This window comes from Physeter macrocephalus, chromosome 11 (assembly GCF_002837175.3).
Source record: "Physeter macrocephalus isolate SW-GA chromosome 11, ASM283717v5, whole genome shotgun sequence".
NCBI lineage: Eukaryota > Metazoa > Chordata > Mammalia > Artiodactyla > Physeteridae > Physeter > Physeter macrocephalus.
In genome coordinates this window covers 134,943,001-134,951,938 of record NC_041224.1, presented here as the reverse complement: position 1 = coordinate 134,951,938, position 8,938 = coordinate 134,943,001, and the positions used below count along the sequence as shown (strand labels likewise).

Sequence of the window (8,938 nt, the reverse complement as noted above, 5' to 3'; positions counted from 1 at the left end):
ATTACAAAGCAGTAGCATCAAAACAATATGGTAGTGACTTCCCTGGTGGCACAGTGGTTAGGAATCTGCCTGCCAACTCAGGAGACAGGGGTTTGACCCCTGGTCTGGGAAGATCCCATATGCTGTGGAGCGACTAAGCCCATGTGCCACAACTACTGAGCCTGTGCTCTAGAGCCCACGAGCCACAACTACTGAGCCTGCGTGCCACAACTACTGAAGCGCACATGCTCTAGGGCCCATGTGCCACAACTACTGAGCCCGCATGCTGCAACTACTGAAGCCCGCATGCCTAGAGCCTGTGCTCCGCAACGAGAAGCCACCGCAATGAGAAGCCCACGCACCACAACGAAGAGTAGCCCCCACTCACTGCAACTAGAGAAAGCCCACATGCAGCAATGAAGACCCAATGCAACCACAAATAAATAAATAAATAAATTTATTTTAAAAACAATACGGTATTGGCATTGAAAACAGACACATAGATCAATGGAGCAAAGCAAAGAACCCAGAAATAAACCCATACATGTATGATAAATTAATTTACAACAAACAAACAAGAATATGCAATGGGTAAAGGATAGTCTCCTCAATAAACAGTGTTAGAAAAAGCGACAACTACATGCAAAAGAACGAAACTGGACCCCTATCTTACATCCTACACAAATATCAACTCAAACTGGATTAAATACTCAAACATAAGACCTGAAACCATAAAACTCCTAGATGAAAACATGGGAGTAAGCTCCCTGACATCAGCCTTGGCAGTGATTTTTTAGATTTGATACCAAAAGCAAAAATAAACAAGCGGGACTACATCAAACTAAGAAGCTTCTGTACAGCAAAGGAAACCATAAACAAAATGAAAAGGCAACGTACCAAATGGCAGAAAACATTTGAAAACTATATATCTGACAAGAGGTTAATATCCAAAATATATAAAGAACTCATACAACTCAACAGCAATCCCTCCAAAACAAAACAAACAAAAAACCCCCCAAAAAACAAAACCCCAATTTGATTAAAAACTGGGCAGAGGAGCTGAATAGACAGCTTCCAGTGTAGACATATGTAAGGCCAACAGGTGTATGAAAAGGTGCTCAATTGTCACTAATCAGGAAAATGCAAATCAAAACCATAACGAGATATCACCTCACAGCTGTTAGAATGGCATCATCGAAAAGACAGATAACAAGCATTGGCAAGGGTTTGGAGAAAGGGGAACCCTTGTGTTCTACTGGTGAGAATGTAAATTGGTGCAGCCACTATGGAAAACAGTATGGAGGTTCCTCAAAAAATTAAAAATAGAACTACCATATGATCCAGCAATCCCACTGTGGGTATTTAGCCAAAGGAAACAACATCTCTATCTTATACATCAAAAGATATATGCACCCTCATGTTCATAGCAGCATTACTGACAATAGCCAAGACATGGAAACAACCTGTGCATCCACTGACAGGTGAGGTGAGTAGATAAAGAAGTTTAGGCATGCACACACATGGTGGAATATTACTCAGCAATAAAAAAGAAGAAAATCTTGCCATTTGTGAAAACATGGATGGACCCTGAAAGCATTATGCTAAGTGAAAAAAGTCAGACAGAGAAAGACAAATACTATATAATTTCATTTATATGTAGACTCTAAACAAACAAAAGACTAATTCATACATACAGAGAACAAACTGGTGGTTGCCAGAGTAGGGGGATGGGGGGTGAAATGAGAGGAAGGTGGTCAAAACATACAAACTTCCACTTATAAGATAAATAAGGCCCAGGGATATAATGTGATATATGGTGACTATAGTTAACAATACTGTATTATATATCTGAAAGTTGCTAAGAGAATAAATCCTAAAAGTTCTCATCACAAGAAAAAAATCTGTAACTATGTGTGGTGATAGATGTTAACTACACTGATTGTGGTGATCATTTCCCAATATATACATATATCAAATCATTATGTTGTACACCTAAACCTAATATAATGTTATATGCCAATTATATCTCTATTAAAAAAAAGAATCCATAAAATAAATAAAAATCACCAGAGGACATACCAACGGTTCTATTAAACTAGAAGTTGACGTTGTCACCTGGCTACCTTGGGCTGCTCATTGCAACAGTCAAAGAAAGAGGGTCACTGGTCAGAGTGACTTTGTTGAAGAGGAATTGGGTTCCTACGGCACAATGAGGGTAAGGAGTAGTATGTCTCAAATGCAGATCTTTTGGGGTACCTCTTAGAACTCCTGTGGTCTCTGATACATTTTATAATTAATTGTTTCACTCTGATAAATGATAAAATTTACAGGGTTCTTTTGCTCAGGAGGAGCTCATTGTAAACATAGGGCCAGAAGTCTGAAAGAAAACAAGGCTATATGTTTCTTAAGATTAGTGGTGTTTATTTTTGTTTATGTCTTAATTCTTTTATATGCTTAAGGGTAAAAACAAGGATAGATACAGAGATATCTGAAGTTATGAGAATACATCAATCAGCAAAAGAGTTATCTGAAATTTAAGTCTCACAAATAAGCAGAAAATATTATTTCTGGTGGACTATATATGGTGTTAATTCTTTGAACCGTATTAAGAACAATTTCAATAAGTTGAAATTTATGGTACAAGGCAAGGAATGGGAGCTACTAGCTACGTAACTTCGGCAAATTACTTAACATCTCTGAAACTCTTTCCCAATCTGTAAAATGAGGGCACGTGCTAGCTAGGTAAGACGCTTTGTAAGTGGGAGTTCAGAGAAAAGTCAGTTTTCTTCTCCTAACCCAGGGTTTCTCAACTTCAGCAATACTGACATTTCAGGCCAGGTAATTCTTTGTTGTGGGGAGCTGTCCTTTGTATTGTAAAACATGTCGCAGCGTGCCTGATCTCTACCCTCTAACATCTGGAGAGATGCCAGTAACACCTCTCTCCCAGACTTGAGGTTGAAAATGACCACACATTGCCAACTGCCTCCTGGGAGGCAAAATCGCCGCAGCTGAGAATCACTGTTCTAACCCCCGGGTTCATCCAAAAAGGATCTGAGCGAGAAATAAAACGTAGTCTCGCAGTAGAATGCAGGGGTCCCACCTCATAGAGGCAGGATGTGTGACTCAGAAAAGTGGGGATGAGGAGCGTCGAGCCTCCAGCGAGTAGCCGAAGTCCTAATCAGTGAATGAACTGACTACGAAGGGAAGGTGCAACGAGGGGCAAAGGAAGAGGGAAGAGGCCAAGACTCTGATCTCTGAGAACCAAAGATGCACACACTAGTCACCACTTACAGTGCTTAGCTGACTCCGAGGCAAAATTATGTCCAGTTAAACCGAGACGCTGAGGCCGTGAGGGAAGCCTTAGGGAGCGAGGAGCAGGTGCCGCACCGAACCAGGATTCGCTGCCTGCACGCCTGCCTGGTGGAGTCCCCGAGACGTCTCCGCCGCCGCCTCACGTGCTGACGTCGGCCGCAGGCCCCGCCCCCGCCCGGCCCCCAGGCTCTCGACCCCGCCTCCGCCCGCAGTTGCTTCCTCAGCCTGCGAGCGGCCCTGCGTAAGCGGGCAGGGGCGGGCTGGAGGTGTCGGTGCTGCCACGTCCTGGCGGCGGCTCGCGGAGCGGCGGCCTTGCGGGAGCCTAGCGCTGGAGGTGGAGGAGGTGGGGCTGCCGCTGAAGCCGGATGTGGATCTAGTGCTGTGTACCCGGGTGGGTGAGAATCCGACGGGCCTGGAGAGGAGCGCCGACTGCAGGTCTCTACGGGTGAGGGGGACCGGGAGTCAGGGAGAGAGAGCGGGGCCCGGCCGGATGCTCTGGGTGCCGACTTGGGCCTGCCCTTCAGGTTTATCAAACAGGTGTGACTGCTACCCCCGGGCGAGGCGAGCTAGGCCCGGTCCAGGGCGGGGGAAGGTTCCGTTCGGGGAGCCGGGCATTTATCTTCGCCAGCTGGGTGCGTATGAGGGCGTAGAGGGCAGTTTGGAGCAAGTTGAGTGGACACACGAGTGGAGCAGAGGTTAGGGATGATGGCCAGTGGTCCAGCCGTGCAGGAGGTGGCCCTGGCAGGTAGAAACTGGGGTCGAAACTAATTCTTCGTTCGTCAGGCTTTAGCGTGGGGATTGAGACAGTTGTTCACAGCCTCTGCCGCCATCGGTTTTGAAATGGGCACGAACGCCTCTGGCCCTGTTTTCCACCGTTCCTTTCCGAGTAGCACCCCACGGCGGTCAGGAGCCACTTGAGGACATGATTCTGCTCCGAAGATCACCTGCACTGACTAAATCGGGGTTTTCACCGCAGGAAAGACGGACATCCTTTGTCTCTTCCGGGGGCTTCTACCCCTAGCAACACTGAGTACTGTGATTTCTCTTATAGGAGCTGTTTATGTAAATCGAACTCTTAAAATTTCATAAAAAATTTAAGGGCGACTATAGTTTTGTTAGGATGTACACTCGTGAATAAATCCTAGAATGGATCTCAAGAAATCATTTAGGTCCGTTTCATTAGGCAGGCAGGATTCACTGACATTTTTTAGAATAGGGGAGACACCTCCCTGTCTGGCACAATGATGTAAATATTAGCTTCTATTGAGTATGGTACTGTAGAGCTCAAGACGCGAGAACAACATCGGAGGATTTAGTCCCAATTCACTCATTGGCTGTGTTACCTTGGGGTCAAGTACTGAAAGCTCCATGTGCTCCAGCTTGCTCATGGGTAGACCGGTAATAATGCCTAAATCACAGGGATCAAATAAACTATCAGGAAATTTAAAAATTCTCAACAAGTGTAATTGCATAATTTAATAAATATAGCTAGGCCTATTAAAATCATCACCGAATGAAGTGTTCTTTAGATTCACAATTCAAATTACTATTGAAATAGTTATAAAATGTATGTAGACAAACCCCAAAGTCTCAAACAGCACACGGGCCCCCTTCCTGCTTTAACCATGTACTGAAGTCATACAGTAATGCCCCGAAAGCTCTTGAGATATATAAAGTCCATTTAGATTTGACCTTAGATTGTTTTTTAAATTTTTATATCAACTTTTGAAATCTTCATTCCCAGTATCTTATTACTTGTTGCTCTCAGTTGCTTGATTCTAGCAGCAGCTCCTCCCCATGTGTATTCTAGTGCACTATAGATGCTGAGAAACCTGTTGAAACTGTCCAAAGAATAGTCAACCGACTGAAAACCCGATGTGATCTTAGTAAAAATGAATTTGGTGTATGGTTTTGGTGATATCACTTGCAGCAGTTTGGTAATCTTTTTTTCTTCTAGATTTTCTGAAATGTGATCTCCAGATAAGTCTTATACCATTCGTTATTCATTCACTGGGCATTTATTGGGCTAAGGTTAGGCATATATGGGCCTTTAAATGCTTGTTAACTTAGTAGTTAAACAGAAAAGGTACTCGAGAAATACTTAAGAAGGGTTAGGGTTTACTTTTTAAAATTAATCTAAAATCTTCAAAATAAGACCCCAGTGAGGGAATTCCCTGGCGGTCCAGTGGTTAAGACTCGGCACTTTCACTGCTGTAGGCCCAGGTTCGATCCCTGGTTGGGGAACTAAGATCCCACAAGCAGCGTGGCCAAAAAACCCTAAAAAAAAAAAAAAAAAACCAAAACCAAACAAAACAAAATAAGACCCCAATGATAATGGTGAAATTCAGCTTCAAACAACTGTGCGGTTCTGTTTACTGAAATTTTCTATATTGTGGTACCTGGGGCACTTTGCTCTTTGTTTAAAAATTATTAAGAATTTCGACAGTGGCAGCAGAGAATTAAGTGCGGGGCCCTGTGTCCTTGAAGCTGGCCCTGGTACCTGGTTGTGAATCCTCACTGTTCCTTATTTGCTCTGTTATCTTGAGCTAGTTACTGTGCCTGCTTTCTGGTCTGATCCATCTTTCATTGTATTTTCATTTGTATATAAAGTACTCAATAAATATTAGCCAGTATCATTCATGGAATAAGACCATCGATTAAAGAAAAGCATAGGAAAATATTAGTATTTACTGTTTAAAATTCTTTAAAGGCTTCATAATCCTAATTCTTCTCCTGTGTACCTCTCCCCTCTCTCTCAGAAATTATTAACCCTATTTTGCGAGTTTTCTAGGCACATTTCATTGTAAACTCAGGCAACTTTATAGGAAGAAGAAATCTAGTTAACTTTAAATTATCTTAATGTCCATCCACATTTCCTTTTGAGCTTTCTTTAAACTTCATGCTTACAACTGTATGTTAAATAGCATGAACATCAAAATGTTTAAATGGTATGTTGTCTTGAAGAACTTAAATTTGTAATACTTTCTGACTTCTGCATTTAATGTACACATTTTACTTTATTGATAAATATTTAGCCTGTTTATCTGTATACCTGAAAAACAATGTTGTTATCCATCTTTTAGATTAGAGTACACCCAAAAGCCTCAGGGGTCCAATTATCAGGGACAAATACTAAAGTGCATGCACTAAAATTAATCTACAAAAAAATCTGTTTCAAGTGGACCATAAGCTTGTTAAATTTTATGAATGATTGTTTTAATCATCACAATTTCCTTTCCTTACTATTCTTAGATCCAGGCATAGTTTTTACAGCATAACATGATCTGAGTCCTTTTTTTTTTTTTTTTTTTTGGCGTTACGAGGGCCTCTCACTGTTGTGGCCTCTCCCGTTGCGGAGCACAGGCTCCGGACGCGCAGGCTCAGCGGCCATGGCTCACGGGCCCAGCCGCTCCGCGGCATGTGGGATCTTCCCGGACCCGGGCACAAACCCGTATCCCCTGCATCGGCAGGCAGATTCTCAACCACTAGCGCCACCAGGCAAGCCCCCTCTGAGTCCTTTTTGAGGGAAAGAAAACAAACCTCTCAGTATTCTACATAGTAACTATTATTTTTAAAGTTCTTTCTTTCCTTTCCAAGAATGCTAACTTTCAGTTTAACATAAACATAATGGATAATCTTTTTGTAGCTCCTGTACCCAGCACAGTGCCTGACTCACGAATTAAAGGTGAACAAAGTTAACAAGAATGTATAAAAATAAATTTTAAATTAGTTGCTAACTGAAGTATCAATGTATCTTGTTGAACACTTGCCCTGTGCCAGGCACTGTTAGGTACTTGTATACAGTAATTCATTTCTTCCAACAATTTCATCTCCATTTTACAAATGAGGAAACATTCTCAGTTTAACTTCCTTAGCCATCATCACACAGTTGACGTTTGAACACCAGGTCTGACTCCAGAGCTCATGCTCTTTCCATTGACTAGGCTTCAATTTCAGCTTTGCTAATTCTGTGACCTTGGGCAAGTTACTTAACTTGTCTACACCTGCATTTACTCATCTGTTGAAATGGAGATATAATCATCCCTACCCTGTAGGATTGTTATAGTAAGTGAATTAGTAATGTGTAAAGTTCTTTGAACAATGCTGGCACCTAAGTGCTGAACAAATGTTAACTTCTATTATTACATCACAATACCTTCCCAAAGCCTCTGCTATACTGCAGCAGAGTATATATATACTATATATATATTACCTATATATAATAGTTACATAGGGTTATACAGTTTAGTCGACCTTTAAGGAAAAGTTAAGAATAGTTGCCCTTAAGCATATTGTGACTTATGAAATGAGGAACATCTGGAAGTTGCGTTATTGGGGAAATTGTTCTGTTTTTAAGTGGACTTTAATTTTTCTGGTATTGCTTTCTTGTTTTATGGTAGTATGTTATGAATATATATCTTTAAATTCTTTGTTTCAAAGAAGTAGAGGCAGGTATCACATAGAATACAGTTGACTCTTAACACAGGTTTGAATTGCAAGGATCCACTTATATATGGATTTTTTTCAACAGTAAATATTACAGTACTACACATTCCAAGGTTGGTTAAATCCACGGATATGAAACTGCAGATGCAGAGGGCCGACTATAAGTTGTACATGATTTTTCGACTGCACATTTTTGACTGTGTGGAGGATTGGCACCCAAAACCCATGTTGTTCAAGGGTCAACTGTGGTTTCTTTAGCTGGGCATGGGCTTACAAATCAAAGTTCAGGGTTGCCTTACAATCTCCTAATAATTGTTAGGCAGACTTTCCTCCAGCAGCTCTGTTCCACAGAAGTGTGCCTTTTTTTTCTTTTTTTGGCTGCGTTGGGTCTTCGTTGCTGCGCGCGAGCTTTCTCTAGTTGCGGTGAGCGGGGGCTATTCTTCGTTGTGGTGTGCAGGCTTCTCATTGCAGTGGCTTCTCTTGCCGCAGAGCACGGGCTCTAGGCGCACGGGCTTCAGTAGGTGTGGCTCACGTACTCTAGAATGCAGGCTCAGTAGTTGTGGCACATGGGCTTAGTTGCTTCGTGGCATGTGGAATCTTCCCGGACCAGGGCTTGAACCTGTGTCCCCAGCATTGGCAGGCAGATTCTTAACCACTGCGCCACCAGGGAAACACCGCCTTCCCCCGCAGCCATTTTTGTGCTTCATATGTTTTTCATTCTTTCTATCATTATATCTTATTTAGTCTGTTTTATTAGAACACACCTAATAAGAACCTGACCATTTCTGAATGTTCAAAAGAGAGGAAAATACCGTAATTGATCATTTTTCAATAGCATGAAAAACACTGGCTTTTTTTTTAACATCTTTATTGGAGTATAATTGCTTTACAATGGTGTGTTAGTTTCTGCTTTATAACAAAGTGAATCAGTTATATATATACATATATCTGCATATCTCCTCCCTCTTGCGGCTCTCTCCCTCCCACCCTCCCTATCCCACCCCTCTAGGTGGTCACAAAACACCGAGCTGATCTCCCTGTGCTATGCACCTGCTTCCCACTAGCTATCTCTTTTACATTTGGTAGTGTATATATGTCCATGTCACTCTCTCACTTTGTCCCAGCTTACCCTTCCCCCTCCCCGTATCCTCAAGTCCATTCTCTAGTAGGTCTGCGTCTTTATTCCCACCTTGCCCCTAGG

The 8,938-nt window shown here is 42.2% G+C and overlaps 1 protein-coding gene across 3 annotated transcripts in view; it reads left to right on the top strand.

The window, feature by feature from the left end:
- Positions 1-3,531: 3,531 nt before the first annotated feature.
- The window catches only part of GNPNAT1 (glucosamine-phosphate N-acetyltransferase 1), a 12,769-nt gene continuing 7,362 nt past the window's right edge, over positions 3,532-8,938 (top strand). The window contains exon 1 of one of the 3 annotated variants that reach the window (XM_007119214.4): positions 3,532-3,726. The gene's annotated coding sequence lies outside the window, so the exon portion shown is untranslated. Of the gene's footprint in view, positions 3,737-3,770; positions 3,829-8,938 lie in introns of those variants that run through there. The other 2 variants (XM_007119215.4, XM_007119216.4) reach the window with 2 other exon arrangements.